The 19,238-nt window shown below is 37.3% G+C and overlaps 1 protein-coding gene and 1 long non-coding RNA gene across 13 annotated transcripts in view; one reads left to right on the top strand and one right to left on the bottom strand.

Annotated features, from left to right (window-relative positions):
- Positions 1–19,238, top strand: part of dscaml1 (Down syndrome cell adhesion molecule like 1) — a 162,023-nt gene that overhangs the window by 56,818 nt on the left and 85,967 nt on the right. The gene's annotated exons all lie outside the window — the stretch shown is intronic.
- Positions 10,743–19,238, bottom strand: part of LOC141377785 (uncharacterized) — a 102,562-nt gene continuing 94,066 nt past the window's right edge. For 2 of the 3 annotated variants that reach the window (XR_012390658.1, XR_012390657.1), the window contains one exon: positions 10,744–12,278. This is a non-coding gene — a long non-coding RNA (uncharacterized lncRNA). Of the gene's footprint in view, positions 12,279–19,238 lie in introns of all 3 variants that reach the window. The other variant, XR_012390659.1, reaches the window with a different exon arrangement.

Here is a 19,238-nt window from a genome sequence, read left to right as displayed (position 1 = left end):
TTATGTGAGCACTTCTTGCCAAACGTGTTTCAGTAGCAAAGCATTATTTCAGAAACAGCTGAGCTCATTAAAAGCTGCAGTAGTGTGAGTATTAATGCAAAGCTTAGCACTGCAAACAGTCAGATCTGAATAACCCAGTTTTATTTTGAGACTAACAGCAGCCACATCACACATATGTAGCGGGTGCCATAGCAACTCTTACAGTATGTTGGGATGTGTATGCAGATTTATTTGTCATATAGGCGTGTACATTATGTATGTGACAGAGTCGATTTTTGGTGCATGCACATGGGTCAGTTTGTGTGTTTTGATATTGATTTGTGGGTTTGTTTTGGGGGTGGCAGCACTGCAGGGTGGTTTCATGCTCAGATTAGGAATCTGTGCGATATGACATCTTTCTGATAGCAGCATATCTGCCATTAAAATCAATAATCCTCTCATGGGACCAACCCTGAGGCCAGTGCGCTAATGCACCGAGCTACCCAAACACACTAACAAACAAGTCACATTGATATTTACATAATCTTGCATTGATATTTACATGTTGTTTGAAAAAAGGCTGTGTCTCTTGCTCTCTCGCTCTATTTTTGGTGTTTAGTAAGGGTCTGCATTTTAAGCCGTTCTCTTGTCCTTCTTTTTTTTTTTCATGTTGCGTAAAGGTTAAACCTGATGTGACCCATAACCCAGACAGCCAGAACACTGCTTTGTCTGTCTAAATGAGTGTGTGTGTGTGTGTGTGTTTGTGTGTGTGTGCCTGGCTCTCCATCTCAACCCTGCCATCCCAATCATTCAAATGAACACCTAGGAAATTGGAATTGATTCGGCCCCTTTGTGTGTGCGTATGCGTGTTCAGGACCCTTAAACAGGATAGATTGTCACCCTTATGCAGGGAAATGCACATTTGCAGACACATTTTTGTATCTGTGTGGAAGTTTGATTGACATTCATTGTTTTTATACTGAACTAATGATATTTTCTACCGTCTACTTTTCAAAACTAAACCTTACACCATTGGTTGGATGGTTGAGTTAAGGTTTTACTGTCCTTGTGAGGACATTTGGTGTTCTTTGCACTGGAAAAACCTTACACACACAAACACACAATTTGAAGAGCAGGCAGTGAGCTTGTAACTGGAGCGTCAATGTGTAATGCCAGGGAGATTAAATGTATGTTTTTTTTTTCCGCTCTTGATAAGTCAACAGCGCGTACCAGCGCTCAGCTAATAGGAAGACGGCTTGTACACACACGCACCGTGTTGCCAAGCAGACATTGCCGACTGGCATGCCCGTGTGTTTGTGTACGTGCATAAATATGAGCACCACTAACGATTCCGCATATTCTGTGCCGTAAAGCCAGATGCACCCTCGCCACATCCACATCTGCGTAATCTATAGAAAAATGCCATTTGGATGAAGGAGGGATTAAAAAAAATGGATAGAATAGATAAGATATAGATATAGCGAAAAAAAGAGGGGGTAAATGGAAGCAGAGAAAGTATGGGCCACCAAATGCATGTTTAAATTTTGAGCAGGCACTTAAGGGGACAGCACAGAAATGCATATTTCTGGAAAGACATGGAAAAACAGCTTTAAGTGTGCACGTGCTGCCAGGGCAGCAGTTTTTAATGGGAGCGTGTGAGGTGTGCAGGGGAGAGGAGTGAGAGAGGAAGAGGAAGAGAGGAGAGAATGGAAGCCTTAATGGATTCATTTTTGCTTCACTAATTTTAGGGCCTTTTAACAGCATGTGCCTTCTCCCCTTTCTCTGCCTCCCTCTCTCTCCTTTTCTCTGCATCTCCAGTTAATTTAATGAAGAGTCGCCCGATTGCTTTTAGCATTAATATTCCAATATGGAGTGGTGTAAATAATAAATGCTTCTCTCTCTCCCTCTCTCTCTCTTTCTCTCTCTCATGGATGATGTTGAGTCCCATCTGTTGTGTCTTTGGTGCTACTGACTGAGCACTCCCTCTGGATAGAGAGAAAGAGAGAGAGAGATAGAAAAAGTAGACACATAGCAACAGTATGGCTAAAATGGAAAGGTGTGTCTGTTAGCAAATCTGTCAGATTTATAAATCTGTTGGAATAAGTGCAATACCAAATTATACAAAGACTGTTAGCTTATTTTACTTTATTGGTAACTCTTCTGAAGTGTTCTGAAACAATTGTTATTTTTTGTCTAAAAATGAAAGTAAATGTCACAGCATAATTGAAATTAGGAAGAAATTTTATTAAATTTATTAAATTTAATTATTAAATTTTGTGAATTTTGTTAATTAATAAATTTATTAAATTATTACATTTTGTATTTTACAAAATATTATATATATAATACAACATGTTATAAATATATAAAAACAACATTACATAAATGCAGAGAATCTTTTGTAAATCGTAAAATATTTGTGATATATATTAAATCACTTAGTCAGCAGGAACTTTTAAAAATCATTTAGACTTGTCTATAGGCCTTTTTATTGTTATTATTTTTAATGAAATGTTTCCCAATTGGCTGTTTATTCATGCGTTTGCTTGATTTAATTAGTTTGGCTCATTTTCATGTGTGAGTAATGCAAACCTATGTGAGTAAATGTATTTTTTTGTGTATTTATTGTAATGTAAATGCATATTGATTAATATTCCATGAAATAAGTATTCAACACGTCACTGTTTTTCCTAGAAAACATATTTCTAAAGGTGCCGCTGACTTGAAATTTTCACCAGATGTTGGAAACAAACAAAGAAATCCATATATGCAAAGAAGACAATGTTAAATAGCTCACAAATTCATATCATTGTATATATCTCGATGATGGAGAGAAGCAAGAAGAGAGATATCTGCTTGTGTCCACAGGCTGTTTCATTAAAGCTAGAGGCCTCTCGCAAAATTGTAATGAGTTCAGCTAATTAATTTAGACCATGTCAACAGATGGCTAAAGCCACATGTCTACTGCAAATGAAAGGTTCTCTTTTCCTCTGTCCATCTTTCCACACTTACAAGCACTTGTATATGAAGAAATACTGAAAGTTTCCCAAAATTGTGACAAATGTTAGCTAAATATGGTGAAACTTTCTCTTTCCCTATTATTATTATTGTTATAATTATTATTATCCAGATATATGAAGTATGAAAGTATAAAATATGTCTTAGCATTTTTGACTAGATAAAATGTGTATATAATGTGTATATAATTACCTTTATATATCTTCCATAGACGTTTTTTGTCCCATTTTAGGTAAAGACTCTGTAAGTGTGTGTGTGTGTGTGTGTGTGTGTGTGTGTGTGTGTGTGTGTGTGTGTGTGTGTGTGTGTGTGTGTGTGTGTGTGTGTTTGTGTGTGTGTGTGTGTGTGTGTGTGTGTGTGTGTGTGTGTGTGTGTGTGTGTGTGCATAATAAATGGTGTCAGTTTCAGACAGAAAGGCTGATCGATCTCCTTTCCCTCGCTCTGCTCCTCTGGAATCAAAATGGGCCCAGAGCAGACCCCTGGGGTGTGCCTGTGTGTTCTCAGCCTATTAAACAATTATACACACACATGGGGCACTCACCTCTGTCCTGACACACACACTTACACAGTAAAACTCTCATATCCCCTCCTGAACATCACCAGCACTAAAAGTTATATTCTACATCACCAGCACTAAAAACTGTATTCTCTTTTGATGCAAATAATTATTCATCTTTTTTTTTTATTCCTAAAGCACTTTTACAATGTAAATTGTGTCAAAGCAGCTTAACATAGAAGTTCTAGTAAACTGAAACGGTCAGTCCAGTTTTCAGAGTTGAAGTTCAGTTTAGTTCAGTTCAGTGTGGTTTCATTTTCAATGCTGAAAGTCCAGACACTGAAGAGAAAATCCATCGATGCGCAGCTCCACAAGTCCCAAACCAAGAAAGCCAGTGGGGAGGAACAAAACTTTACCATTTGATGAAAGTGGAAGAAAAATGATTAGTGTGTGTAAAGCAGAATGCATAGCCTTTAGAATATTTAACAGACTTAACACCGGTGGTCAAGACGTCTACTAGAACATTTCATCACTGTTCAATGCCTCCACAATTTCTCTCCCGAAGACTTTATCCACTACCCACAAGTGTACCCACAAACAGTCTTTTATTGTTGCACATTGGTTATTTTTTGACTGCAAAACAGTAGACCAGGCAAGTATTTTTACACTGTGGGCAAATAAATTAGTGCAATAAAAAAGCTTCATTCCTAAAAAATGAGGCCGTAACAAAAAAATGTTACATATTGGGATTTAATCTGCTCAAAAATTGCTTTTTCGTGTTCACATAACATGACATTATCAGGCATGTGATCAGCCGAGGACAAAAAAGAAGATGATATAAATGAAAATAAGAAAAGATAAACTTTGGATTTATGCAAATTACAGGGATCCCCCCATTGAGCTCAGAAAATACAGAAATATGTATTTATACAGACGAATCCCATCCCTGCATTATATATGTATGTATTATATATTTGATGCATTTGTGCAATGATGATCCTCCTTTATACAAGGTGATCATCTATTTTGTCCTTGACTACAAAGTCCCTTTTTTCAGCAGAAACTAGAAGATGAGAGAAAGTAAGAGTAAGTGAAAGCAAGTGGTGCCAGAGTGGTTTTAGCAGGTGTGTGTTTTGGGGGCATCTCCGAGAGTGGTGAGCATAGACAATCTGTCAAGGACAGGTTGGGCACAGGGGGGGTGGGTGTAGTTTTTAAGAAAACGACAGAAACAGAGGCAGAGAGAGAAAGAGAGACAGGCCACATTAATGGCTACATTTGTCTGCATGCGCGTGCGGGCATGTAAACACAGCCACGACAGAGAATTGTTCCATTCTTCCACTTAACCTTCCCTCTCAACAAAACCCCCTTTTTTTCACTCCGTCTCTCCTCGTATGGCCTCTCTCCACTCATGCAACCACAGCCATTTCACAGCTAGTTTTGGTCTGAGTGCGCTAACAGAAACTACCCATTAAAGATTAACAGTTAAAGGACAGTACGTTGAGTGCCACCCCCGTCCCCCCTGCTCTTTGAAAGAGGTCGCAGTACTCTAAAACGAAGCATGCTAGCTTTAAGCGACATTTGTCATTCTGCAAAGATCTGACGAATCAGCATTTTCAATGACCCCCCCACCTATGTCAGGTCAAAAATTGCTTTGAAATGCAACGATGATACACTTTTAGCCAGCGAACTTCAACTAGACAACGCAACCTTGGGCTTTCTCATGCACACATCCTACTTAGGAGAGGCAAACACAGACAGTACACTTGTGTTGTATTATTAAACTCTACCTAAGCGCTGAAGGATTGTTAGATACCATTATAAACAGAATCTGTACTTGCGCATGCATCCATATTTTGGAGGTCACGTCGTCTCTTACGTCTGCATCTCAGAAGCAGCGTCTTTGTCAAAATGCTGTGTGTGCACGTGAGCATCTCAGGGTGCGTGCGTCTTTGTGTGCCTGTCAGTTTGTGTGTGTCTGGTGCACAATAGTGGTAATTATGTTGGCTGTGGGGGCTCAAGGGGAGTTGGTGAGTCTGTGTGTGTGAGCCAGAGCGAGGGGCAGCAGTCAAACAATAATATAATCAGGGGCTTTTGTGTAGGAAGGGCAGAGGGCAAGACGGTGTCAGCTGTTATTGAGTACTTATCCCTGTAACGCACCATTCATCACACGGGCACACTTAGTCGCACATACGCACACAATATAAGTATCTCGAAAGCCACAATTTATTAAAAAAAAATATATTCAGCAAATATACAAAGAAACAAACATGCAGACTCTCAGCTGGTACACAATAGCTCCATGACGGCGAGTGGAGCTTGTTAAGGTCTGAAAGACTTTTATTGTATCGAGGCACTCTTGAAGCCAAACAGCAAATCGCCACAGAAACAGCTTGTGGTATGGCGTTTGTCTCTGAGGTGACCGCAGTTAATCTCTAACTATTTAGTTTTTAATCTTACACATGCTAGAGGAAGCTCTGGTGGAGTGTTTGATGGATTGGTGTAAGATCAGTTTTGAGGGTGTAGAAAGACTATGAAGCCACACTTGAAGTGTGGTTACATTTATCGTTGTTCATTAAAGTTTTGCAGGCCAAATTGAGTCGTTTCAGTGGGAATCCAGGTAACTGGAAATTTTGTGTGACTTCTGTGTACTGTGTAGTTGGTCACAACATTAGCCCCTTTCACACAGTGATACCGGTAAATATCCGGAAAATTTCCGGAACTACTTTATCGGTATATTCCCAAAAGCGCTGTTCACACAGGCGAGGACGTTACGGAATTTTTCCGGAAAAGAGCATTCATCTATCGCAAAATGCCGGTAAATTCTGACATCATTAACTAGAAATGACCTCTAAACGGCTGCGCTTGTGTTTGTAAACATTTGACTACATTACAAATTCTTCCGATGGATCAGTATTGAGTACAACTCTAATGAAAACATAGGGAAACACTTTTGCATGTCGAGATGTTCATGATATGTGTGTGTGCTGGCACTATGGGCGCTCACGGGCACACGCAAAGCTTGAAGGTAAACAAACAACGGATTATCATAAACATTTTATCGATAATTATTTACACAGTTAGCATTAAGAAGGAACATAGAAACATTATCTGACTAACATTTAGCAGCTAAAGGTGTCTGGAAAAAATATTCAAAGGCTTTTATTCTCATAAACCGAGCGCACATGAATGCGTCTGACTGTTCTGATTGGCTAAAGCAGGTGTCTCACGTCAGCCCGTTCTAGACGTGGAAGCGCTTATAACGGCAATCTTCCTTCTGCATTCACACAGCGCAGCATTCCGGCAAATTACCGGTAATGTTACAACTTCTCTTTCCGGAAAATAGCCAGAACGAATTTACCGGTGTTTCAAAAAGGGCCTGTTCACACATACAACCTTTCCGGAAAATTGCCGGTAATTTTCCGGAAAGGTCTGTATGTGTGAAAGGGGGTATTGGCTCTTGGTGAAATTAGTGTCTTGATACCTACTCTCAAACTAAAGTAAAACTAGTGATATTTCCACAGATTAAAAAAAAAATGGAATAAAATGTAATGCCTCAATTGAAAATAACCTTTAAAAATGTCTCATTTAGCAGAATGCAATTATAATTGTTTCATGTAAAGTCCAATCAATGACAAAAAGTATGGAAGTGGCTTAAAGGATGTGTTTTGGTTTTTGTCTTTCTACCACATTAGTAAACCATTGGATATCACTTTATATTGATGGTCCCAACAAAATGTGTTGATTATACATGTTACAGATGTCATAGATTTTTCATTGCACTACAGTGCATACCCACTAATTTCCATTAAAGAAGTAGACTTAGGTTAGGTGACATGTACTTTCAAAGATTCTTATTTTCAGAAGAAGCTGTATAAGCTGACCATAAGCAGACAGTCTGATAACACTCTGATGAGAATGTTTTCATGTAGTTATGATATGTAACAAAAGCCATACCCACCATTGCAGAGCATCTACTATATATTTATTTAGGACAGTCTTGATTCAAAACAGTGCAAACATATTTTATCAGGGGTGTCAAACTCAATTCCTGGTTTAGTTTAGTTCCAGCCCTGCGTTAGCACACCTATCTGCACTCAATTAGTTTGATCAGGTGTGTTTAATTAGGGTTGGCACTAAACTGTGCAGAGCTTGACTCGTGTGTATTATATGATTTGCTAATATTGAGATCCTTCTGAATTATTTGTTAAAACTTAAGAACATCATGCATAAAACCACATTTTGATAATGATGTAAGGCTTTCCAATGTCATTAAAAAATACGTTGGGAAATTTGGCCAATAGAAAGAGGATCTCAGGTATGATGACTGAGCATGCATGGTGGGTAAAGATGATAACTACAGACCAATCATAGACTCTTTAGACTAATTGCTCATATAATTTAGCTTCATGTTTATTCTTTATGTTTACTTGTGGCATACTGTTTGTGTCTTTGATTGGGTGAGCAAGCTGCCAATCTGACTGAGCTGGTTGCTGGTTTACAGTATGCAGCCTCGCCTCTGGCTGGTCAAATCGGAACCGATGGATGCATGCATTCCTACATTTTCCCTGTGAGATTTTACTAATGGGATCACATGGTGTGTAGATTGAGTAGCAGTCCAATATTCAGTCTGCATCAGATTTGGTAAATATTGCACAGGGGACAAGTATGAGTATTTGACTAAACCTTCAAATAGGAGACCCAACACTTTTGACATCCCGGTCATGCAATAATCGTTGATAGATGCAACTAAAGCAAGTTTTTGTGACAGACTGTGAATCAAGGAATTGTATGTGTGTGTTTTTTCTTTGGTGGAATACTGGTCAATATATTAGGTAAACCTTACTAGTACCGGGTTGGACCCCTTTTGCCTTCAGAACTACTTTAGTCCTTCATGGCATAGATTTAACAAAAACTCAGTTTGAGCTGCAGCATATCTTTTTGACCATGTCCACATGCCTAAATGCACTGAGTTGCTGCCATGTTATTGGCTGATTAGAAATTTGTGTTAAGCAGTTGGACAGGTGTACCTAATAAAATGGCAAGTGAAAGTCCACGCAAAATTATATAACTTTTACTATATGGATAAAATATTTTACTTTTTTAATCATTTGATTTTTCTAGTACTTATTTCAGTACTGTTGACCACTAATTTGTCTGTGACAGCATATGTTTGCAGAGTAGCTACTACAACTGTCAGTCATACGCTAAACTTGTATTAACAGCAAACATGGCATGGGGAGGGGGGAGCTGAGGGTTATGGGATTGCAGTAAGTGCTCTCTATATGGTCTCTTTGGGCTTATCCATGACCTTCTCTTTACTGCAGATCAGCTGCGAGCCTGGCAGGGGGTTGAACTTGATTTTGAACTATATGACAATCAGCTCTTTGATCTCTATCTCTCTCTTGCTATCTCTCTCTCAGGACTGTGTCCGGGATGATAAATAAATGTTTCGCTTTGTCTTGTCATCAATAATGCATTATTCCTTTAAGTGCTGATGTGAGCTCTTCCATTCTTTCTCTCCCTCTGTTATTCATTCAATTTATTCCATCCATCAGCTAAAGGTAGACGAGTGAACTAAGAGATTGAAACAGCGAAAATCACTTAAAGGGTATTGTTGTGAATCGGTGTTTGGGGACGTGTGTGTTTATGTGTGTTGTACAGTTCAGAGAGAGAGAGAGAGAGAGAGAGAGAGAGAGAGAGAGAGAGTTCAACAGGATTTTCTGGTATCATCATATCAACTGTTGCTGCAGGGTTTTTGCTTGAATTGTACTTTAACTTTTCATTACCTTAACACAGATTTTTCTCTCCCTATTCATTATAATTTTATGAAGTTTTGGTTTGAATTGCATTTTTTTTTTCCTTTGGATATTACAGGGAAAGAATCTGCTGTGCATTTTAAATCTAGCCTCCTGCATTATTGAGTGTTTCTTTCAATCAAAATTCACAAATTCCACCATGTGTGAAAGACAAATGGAAATGGATAGAGTAAAAGAAAGAGAAATTCCACTTCTGCCGAGAGATTGCAACTATTTCAATACTGTAATAAAGTGTATTGTCAGGTAACCTAAAATGTGCATTATGTGTTAAATGGTAATCTTAATGAACAGGTTTTATTCAAATAAAAAATAATATTTCAAGAATTGTGCCAGGTTTATTAAAGCTCTGCCTGCCAAAGCATTCCATTCTCAGAAATGTTCAGCTCATACGTTTGCCAAAGTACTTATTTCAACTCTTTCATACAAAAATTCCATTTCATCAGTAAATGATTGCAGTTTTTTAAAGGCATCTTTTCTATTTTAAAAAGCACATTTGCATGTATACGGTTTGTGGTTTTCTTTACAATATTATTTAACTGCATTTTAACTGCAGGTTTACACCTGCTACAATATGTTTTCAGAGATCCAATCAGTCAATCAGTAAGTTGTATGCCAAGACACATTACCATTTTCACCATGCTATGAACAAGCATTCGGATGTTTGTCTTGGGACCATTTAGTTTTGCATTAGTATGGATTTTATAGAGACTAGTCCTATTAATTCCAACCATAACGTCACTTGAGTGTTCAACTTTTGTTTAAATAAAACTTTATCTTTGCAAAAGTCAGGACCTGAGGTTTTTATAATTCAGAAAATGGGAGAGAAGAAAGCAGATGGACTGAGCACTGGAGTTAAGGAGAGATGGGTGGAGCAAAGAGAGGGGCCCAGAAATATGGAGAGATCAGGGGAAATATGGAATATGAAGGGGGCGGGGTGACCTAATTGTGGAAAGGCAGGGCAGGGTGACCGCCAGTAATCAGCTTACTGTAGCACTCCACTCCTCAATCTGGGACACCGTCTCCCTCTGTATGCATGTGTGTTTTTAGCCATCTCTAAGCGTGTGTTGATCATGGGATAGGTCATTGTGTGAGATATGAATTATCGCTATGATTTATACTTTGAATTTCAATTTGAAGCGGAAGATTGTTAAAAAAGGCAAAAATATATACTTTATACATATGGATGTAAATGTAAGCATACAATTTAAAAGCAGCTCATAACTAAATGCTGCAGTACTGGAATTGCCACAAGGAGTGCTGTAGTGGTCCATCTCAGATTTTGAAGTCAAGTGGGTAGTGAATGGAACTTTACACATGCAAATCTGCTCAAAACAATTATGTGTGTGTATATATATATATATATATATATATATATATATATATATATATATATATATATATATWTTTTTTTTTTTTTTTTTTTTTTTTTTTTTTTGATGCATGATATAGATAACACTTCATGTTTTGGTTCCTTTAGACATACTGTTGATCCCAAGTAAATCTGAGCTACACGTCTACTAAAAATCATTATTAGTTATTATTATCACAGTATTAGTATTTATTTTCAGCTACCACTTTTACATTGATGATTTCCTAACAGAAAATCTGCTGACTTAAAAGTAAAAATAACTTTGCATAAATAAGTTACTTAGAACATGTCAACTAATTTAATATTCTACTAACCCTAACTCAACTGCTCTGTAATGGTTATAAAAAACAGTAAACCAATTGCCGTAAATTAAGTAAATTTAATTTGCATAAGTACAAACATTAAGTCAGCTAAACAGTTCCAAGTTCCAATAGGTTTACTCACTTTTTAATGCCAAGTACCTAACATTTTTTTTTCAGTCTAGCTATGAAAAATGGATTTCAAAAAATGTTCAAATGTGGTGACTCAATATTCAAAAACCAAAATGCTGTGACTCGATCTTCCCATGTAACAGCAGATGTTGCTTCCCTGTATGTTGGACTTATCCAATCCTTTTGTCAATTTAAGTCCCACTCCTTTAATAAAAATCGAGTCCAGTTTTGTTTAGGTGGGAGTGTTGAGTGGCAAAACAGAGAAGGGTCTGCATGAAAGGGGGAGTTTCAGCTGATTTTCACACCGGCAACAAACACAAATGCAGGGGAGATAGACAGTGATTCAGAGAGCGCTTTTTACACCGGATCTGAGAGCTGTGTGGAAGTGGAGGATGTTCAGTCCATAATACTATAGTGAAATTATTGTAAAATTCATTTTGACTAAGCTATGTCTTTAAAACTGAAAGAGTACTGCTGTTGATACTAACTAACTTTGCCATCTGAATAAACATTGATCACACACTTACCAATTCCATAGAGACAGGACAATCAACCCCAACTAGAACCGCGTCTTTTTTAAAAGAAGACTTATCCGGATTTCACTCTTTCCAGATTCGAAAAGCTCTCATGTAAAAAATGTTCCTTACAAACATATTTTTGCCACATGTTAGCAGACCAACAATCCACACATGTGGGTCCACACGTGAGCTGTGCTCTATTTGCAGGGAAATTAAAACAAAACCTTCGTTGCAGCACTTTTATAAACGCAACACAGATTACCCATGTCTCTAAATAATTATTCTACTACTTGTTTGAATAACGCCACACAACGTGGAATCTCTCTGAACACTGTAACAGGTATAACGAGTCTTTGAAGCTATATCATGCTTATTAATGAAGTAACACCTTGTTCCCAATAGAGTGCACTGATTGGTTCAAACCAAGACTTTCTCAAGAATTAAGCCTAATCTCAATTCTACCCCTTAGCACTTACCCCTCGTTTTGCACGCTCACATGAAGGCGTAGGGGAGTCCCAATACTCTTTAGCTTGAAGGCATAGGGCTAAGGGGAAGGAGTAGATAGCCCTTAGAATGGAGATTTTTCAGCACACAAAAGCAAGGGGTAAGAAAATTTCCCAGAATACACCTGCCACAACAGCATAGCCACACCTGGAAGTAAGGAGATCAACAAATTAGTATTTTTTGTCATTATTATAAATTTTTACAACAAGCATATGTTTTAATATTTTCATAACCACCTTTATGTTTTACCGTTATGCTTTAAGAAAAAAAAAGTTTTTAAGAAAAAAAAAAAAAAAAACGCTACCAATAATCCCTAATAATAACTCCTGTATAGCAGTCCCACAACATGACACTCGATGACACTCGAATACCCTGTCAGAAGAGTCTAGTGGCTAGGAATGACCTTTTTACAGTGTCTGCTATAATTAATGTTGTTTTTTGTGGGTTTACATAGATGACTATGGCCACTGTGTAAATCAGCAGTATAGTTAGGATCTTAATGAAACATTTGATCGTTTTGATAACATAATATATGCCTTTAGTGATGTCCTGAAGATAAATACCAAAAAAATAACGCAAGTGGAATAACTACAGCAGTTGCCGTAGTTATTCCACTCTCATATGAAGCAGTAGATCGCGATGACATACTGTATGATGACATGTGCAGGTGCTGTAGTGGTGTACCATTTCTCAGGGGTAAATTTTGAAGCCTTTCCCCTTCACACTTGGTTTTAAGGGCAAAGGGAATGGGGTAGGAGTACAAAAGTAGAATTGGGCCTTAATGAACAGATGTGCTGAAAACTCAATGACGTCACTTTTTACCAGCCAGTATAGACATCCAATTTCCACACTGGAATTTACACAATTATCTCATCGCTGTGACGTTGCTTCAAAACTTATTTTCAAATTGGAAGAACAAATTAACTTGAAACAACACAAATACAACCAATGTTTACTTGTTAGCTAAATATATGTGTCCTAATAGTGTTTTTAGTGACGTCAGACATATATAAATATATATTTTTACCAACCCCCCTGTCTTCCCCTAAAATATGTGGGGTCCATTCCACTGCATTTAACAGTGTTGTGAAAAATAAAGGCTTCATCATCATCATCATCATCATCATCATCAATTATTTACTATTTCAATTTAATTGAATTTAGACTCTTTGAGTTTTTTTAAAACATTGATTAAATGAATATCATATATTATATTGTGGAATGCAAAATAGGTTATAACACTTTAGAAATGCTGGATTGGTCTAACTTAAATATGACCCCAACCACTAGGATGGTCTAATAATTACCTTTAAATGTCAAAATTGCTTGTTTGTATATTAAAAAAAAAAAAAAAAAAAAAAAAACACTAAAATTTAGATGAGGTTCAGTTTAGTCAGTTCACAATGAAACATTTGAGTATATTCATGGTGTACATGCCCATGTGTGATGATGATAAACATATGCCTTGTGACAGTCTGAAGTACAGTATGTGTGGACGGCTGTAGGCAGCATGAGACAGACTCCACTGGATCACTGTCACTCACAAACACACACAGAGACGCTGACGGCACATCACAATGACACAGATCTGGACCTCTGTCCTTTTCTTTTACCCCTGTCCTGTGTGTATGTGTGTGTGTGTGTGTGTGTGTGTGTGTGTGTGTGTGTGTGTGTGTGTGTGTGTGTGTGTGTGTGTGTGTGTGTGCTGTGCTCTCTCACATCAAATCAAAGGATGGCACATAAACTTTAGCCACCAGCCTTGTGCCTCCCTTCCCCCTTCTGCTGTCTCTCTCTCTGTCTGTGTTGATATGTGCCTGGTAGTGGCTGCTGCCACACTGCCTAATTGGGGCTGTCATAGGCTGTTACATCCAGGGCAGAGAGAGAAAGAGAGAGAGAGTGCTGAGGAATGGTATGTCTCTCCGGCATCCACTCTATCTTGGTAGCATGCTACAATTTGGCCGGGTTATGGGGGTCAAACAGGACACGAAATGTCAACGAGGACCATGACCTCTGGGTAAATATATTGTCACTAGACATCGTGAAGTGGACAGTGTTGCCAGTGACACAACGGAAACAATACTCAGTTGCACCAAAAACCAATGGCACCTGCTGATAGAATTATTTATTTGTGCATGCTGCCTATGCTGTTTTAACACTCATGTTCATGAAATAAATAATGATAATACTTTTGTTTTTACATTTGATTCTAATTTTTATTTAATGTTGGTTCTTATGTTTGTTCTGATGGCTAAAATAGCCTATATAATTCCTAATTAAAATTAATTCTTATTGACAAGTTTACGATTTGATTCAATTTAAGTTAATTCAGAATGAATCTGATTTCAATTCGATTCAATTGTGATTCTAAATCATGTTTGCTTGAATAAATGTTGCTTAAATAATGTATGTAAGTACTGTAAAGTTTACAGGACTGTGTTTTAACCCAGTAACTTATTTGTATCTCTATTTTAATAGGACTTGTTATCATGAGAGATATCTGTGCCCTTTAACCCTTTAACTGGATTGCATTTCTTAACTGCTTATGTCGCTAGTTAACACACTCAATGCATTTTTTTCAACACATCCCATAATTTCTAAAATATCAACCTCTACCAAATGGTAGATATGTCGGTTTATGGTAAAAGTTTCAGAATGAATACATATCATATACTATGAAAAATCATAAAATATGAAGTGTAAGAACAATTTATTTTTAAAAAAAATCTTCAAATGAAAACATTTTCGAACACTAAATCTTAATTTTTCGAGGTAAGCCATAACATATTTCAGAATCTCATTTACATGTTTTCTTGTTTTTTTTTTTAATGATTTTTGTGTGTGTCTGTGTGTTTGTGTTTTTAACACTAAAACCAAAATCAAGTGTAATATTGCAACAGGATTATGTTTGTTTGATTTATTTATTTATTTATTTTTTTTGTAAAGCAACAATGCTGTGTAGTGTAAACCATTATTTAACACATTATTTTTTTTTTTTAATTACTGTAACAGTCATTATTTAACACAAAATATGCTCAACCATTTGGTAGAGAAGGCAGTTAAAGGGTTAGTACTTTTTAAATCTGCTAAGTCTGTGCATTTTCTAATATAGCCTCTGCAATATTTCTACAGTAAACTCAGTAATACATTTGAAGGATCGCATTGATTAAGATGTGCATAAATTAAAAGACGTATTATATCATTATCATCAGCATTGCTATTGTTTAAAAAGAGGTTGTGATTAAATTATCCCTTATATCACCCGATTATTTGCTTGAACTTCTTACCACCTGAATTCCACCCACCACTGAGTTAAATGGTAAAGCTAGTTGTTAGGTTTTCCTAGAGCGCTGTAACCCTGCTTAGTTTAAAGGTGCTTTTTAAACACAGTCCCTCCCCTGCCTTCAAAAGCCACGCCTCCTAAAATCACGAATGTGCACCTTAAGTATGATAGTAGACAACCCACTAGATCATGTCATTTGCCAGTTAAGCCCTGCTCACACTGTGAGATTTCAGCCACAGTTTTGTCATCGGAGACAAATTTGGAAAATCCTAAAAGATTCCTGAAATCCTAGGCTAAAATTAGAGAGCCGCTTCAGATTTATCCTCCGATATAGTTCTGGCAGTGTCAGAAGATTTCAGACACTTTTCTGCAGTGTGACGACAGCTTCAATGAGCGTCAATGCAAGAACCAATAGGAGCTTCACATTTGATGACGCAATCCATGCGATAATTCAAACCACCGCGGGGAAATTTAAAAAGTTTTTTTCTTCCTAGTTTTATTATTGTGCCGTGCTGTGCGCAAAATTGGCGCTACACATCGTTTGCTGTGAGTAATCATTTCAGAATGCAGGATAGTGAAAGTATCATGATAGTGAAAGATGACGTCCAATTTTGAGGGCATTTTATTTTGTGTTTGGCACGTCTTCATTGTCGTTTAGTCTGACTTTATGACACCCGAGATCTTACAGTGTGACATGGGAGCCATATTCATGCAGTCTGACATCTGACAATTGTTCAGGGTTATAAATAATAATAAATAAATAAAATATAAATAAAAATATATATATGTAATAAAAATAATTTTCAGTGAGAGTCGGTCTTTAGAAAACATTATAGAACTTTGTAATGCTACTACTGAATGAAAAACTGTATTATCTATAGCATGTGTTTAGTTGTGTAGCAAGCAAAACTTGCAATATTACGTGCAATATTTCATGCATGCAAAGATCACTGGTCTCACTTTCTTATGCAATTTGTCCTAAGGCGACGTCTGTATGCTTAGTGGTTGGCCAGCGGGGTGCAGACTGAATATTCAAAGTAGCATGGTAAACAATATAGGGAGCCCGTCACAAGTTGTCATTGTTCAAAAAACAGAAAAAGACGGAATATCGCTTATTTACTTGTGTTTTGATGTTATACTAAATAAAAATCGACATTATCGATGCTGCAAATGACACCTTACGAAATTTAAATAGTTACATAAATCTTTCGCCGGAAGATTTCATTGGCTGAACAACATTTCCGTGCATATAACCAATTCGTAAAACCACACAATCTGCATAGCATAGCCTGACAAAAATAGTTTTAAAACATAGCATTACCTGTCTAAAAGAAATACTTCAGCCATGGTGTCATGCTTCCTCCAGCATGCAAAAGTAACTCCAATATTGATTCAGAATTTTAAAAAGTTTTTCTTTTTAAAAAAATTGAATGGCGGATCCACAGTTGCACAAATCTACATTTGTTGACAGACAGTTTCGGTTACTTATCAGAATTATGGAAATTTTTAGCCTAACAAATTTAAATTGAATGAATATGTTCAGTCTCATGCCTTACCCAGGATATAAAAATACATAAAAATACATTTAGATCATTTACTTAAATTATTACTATTGACATGTAAAAAGACTTTCAACCAGCTCAACCTCAACAAAAAAAGTTTCTGAAGACAATCAGCTACTGCACCTTTGAATTCATGAATTCAATTTTATATATCAGATTTTGTTCATAAATCAGTGCAGAAAATACTAAAACAGTCTGCAGTTTTCATCTGGGCCTGTAGATCTCCCACACACTTCACTCTCTGTCAATCATAACATACACTCAGTTCAATCTTTATGTAACATCTGAACAACAGGAACTAGCATGCTAGCATAAAAGTACCCCCCCCCCCCAACACACACACACACACACACACACACACACACACACACACACACACACACACACACACACACACACACACACACACACACACACACAAAGGGCCTGGCAGCTCTTGTAATCCCTTCGACAAATTACAAGATTTTCTCCTCCTCCTTTACTCTTTCTCCTTCTTTCAGCAGCAATTGGATTTGGATAAAGATGGCTTTTCCTTTTCTCTTCTGTTTTTCCTTCGTGTGGCTAAAGACGGATTTGCCCAGGGAGATTACAGTCAGCAGCGGAGAGAAATCGCATTTGAGGAAAAACGTCTTCACTAACCCCAAACAACAATCCCCCTCAGTCCATCCATCCATCCCTCCCTCCCTCTGCTTTCCTTTATTTTTTCTTTCTGTATGTACAGCTTATTGCTCGGAGCAGAAAGGGAGGAAAAAAAGCAAGATTGAGACCATAATCCTCCCCGTGATGTTAGGGCAGATAAACAGGGAAAGACACAAAGGGTCAGCAGCCGCTCTCTATCTCTGTCTGTATGTTTCTGAATAACCACCGGTCTGGGCTGGCGTAGTTAGTGGCATTAGCGCAGAGGCTAACATTAACGCTAAGTGCTGAATGGACTGGGAGTGTCAGAAGGCCAGGCTAAATGAGAGCTTAGCTGCTGCTCTTTGGCAGCTTAGTGTGTTAAGAAACTGGCCGGGATGTTGTCACCCGATGAGACTTAAGCTGAGAAACAAAGTGGCCAGCGGCGCGTCAGAGAGTCTTACAGTCTGGAAGTGCGCAGCAGTTCTGTGTTAATGTTATATGGTAATACCATAATAACTTGGTATCGACTGATTGTATTTTCTCATATCATACTACTATTACAGTATTTATCATGAAAGTCTAATATTCCAAAATAACATTATCATGCCATATACTGTATGTCCAAAAATCCTAGCATTGACCTGGTACTTGTCTAACAAAAATGTGGTGCTGTGATACATATCCATAAACATTAACAACCACAAAGAATCATTATCATGACCAAGAACCTAGATGTCAAAGAAAAATGTTTTAAAAGCATTGAATCACCATTGTAAACATGCATACTGACACTATGGTACATTATATGCAGGGCAATGGATATAATTAACCTTAAATCCCACGATTCCTATATGCCAAACTCTTAAATGAATTAGTAGAATGTGTATTGCATTTTTATTTTAAAAGTTTTGTATATGGAAAAAAAAGTGCAATAACAACACTGAGGTGTTTTTTACAGCAATATTACTTATTAACAGTTAAAAATTGTTTACTTAAACATATAGTCACAATCTACACTGAATACAGCACTATGCGGATACATTAATCTAATTAAATGTAATACTACAGCAATTTGCCACTGCATTTGCCACATTAGCAGTTCTCAGTTCTTGTCCTTGCACCACATTACGCTCAAACAATCAGCTAGATCACAGCTTTGTGCATGAACTGTGTTCCGAATTACAGAATCCCTACAGTGTTCAATACTACCTACTAACCTGAGCATGGGGAAATCTTTACTTCACTTCAGAACGCTAATTCACCCATTTGCGCAATGCCACAGTCTGCAGCACATGCATTATAATATGATGGGTTCGCACCAAAAGCAAAATTAAGTATTGGTGTTAGTAGATTACATACAAAGTCACTGCAAATGCGTAAATATTGGTGAGTTTATAAGCAGGCAGCACAGATGACATGGAATATGTAATACGTTTGTTACGATCGCATGAAATTTGCCTTAATCAGGTCTTTCATGTAAGTGCATGTAATTGTTTTTAAGCATAAAATTAGCTTGAAGGGGGAACAAAATCCAAGTAAACTAAAGCAAGTGATGGTGCGCCATGTTTGGTATTAACCCAGCATTGGGCCCATTCTAAATGACCTCATTGGTTGAAACATGTGATGACGTCCATCCCAAGCCATTGC

This window comes from Danio rerio, chromosome 15 (genome assembly GCF_049306965.1).
Source record: "Danio rerio strain Tuebingen ecotype United States chromosome 15, GRCz12tu, whole genome shotgun sequence".
NCBI lineage: Eukaryota > Metazoa > Chordata > Actinopteri > Cypriniformes > Danionidae > Danio > Danio rerio.
This window is presented reverse-complemented; position numbering and strand designations above follow the sequence as displayed.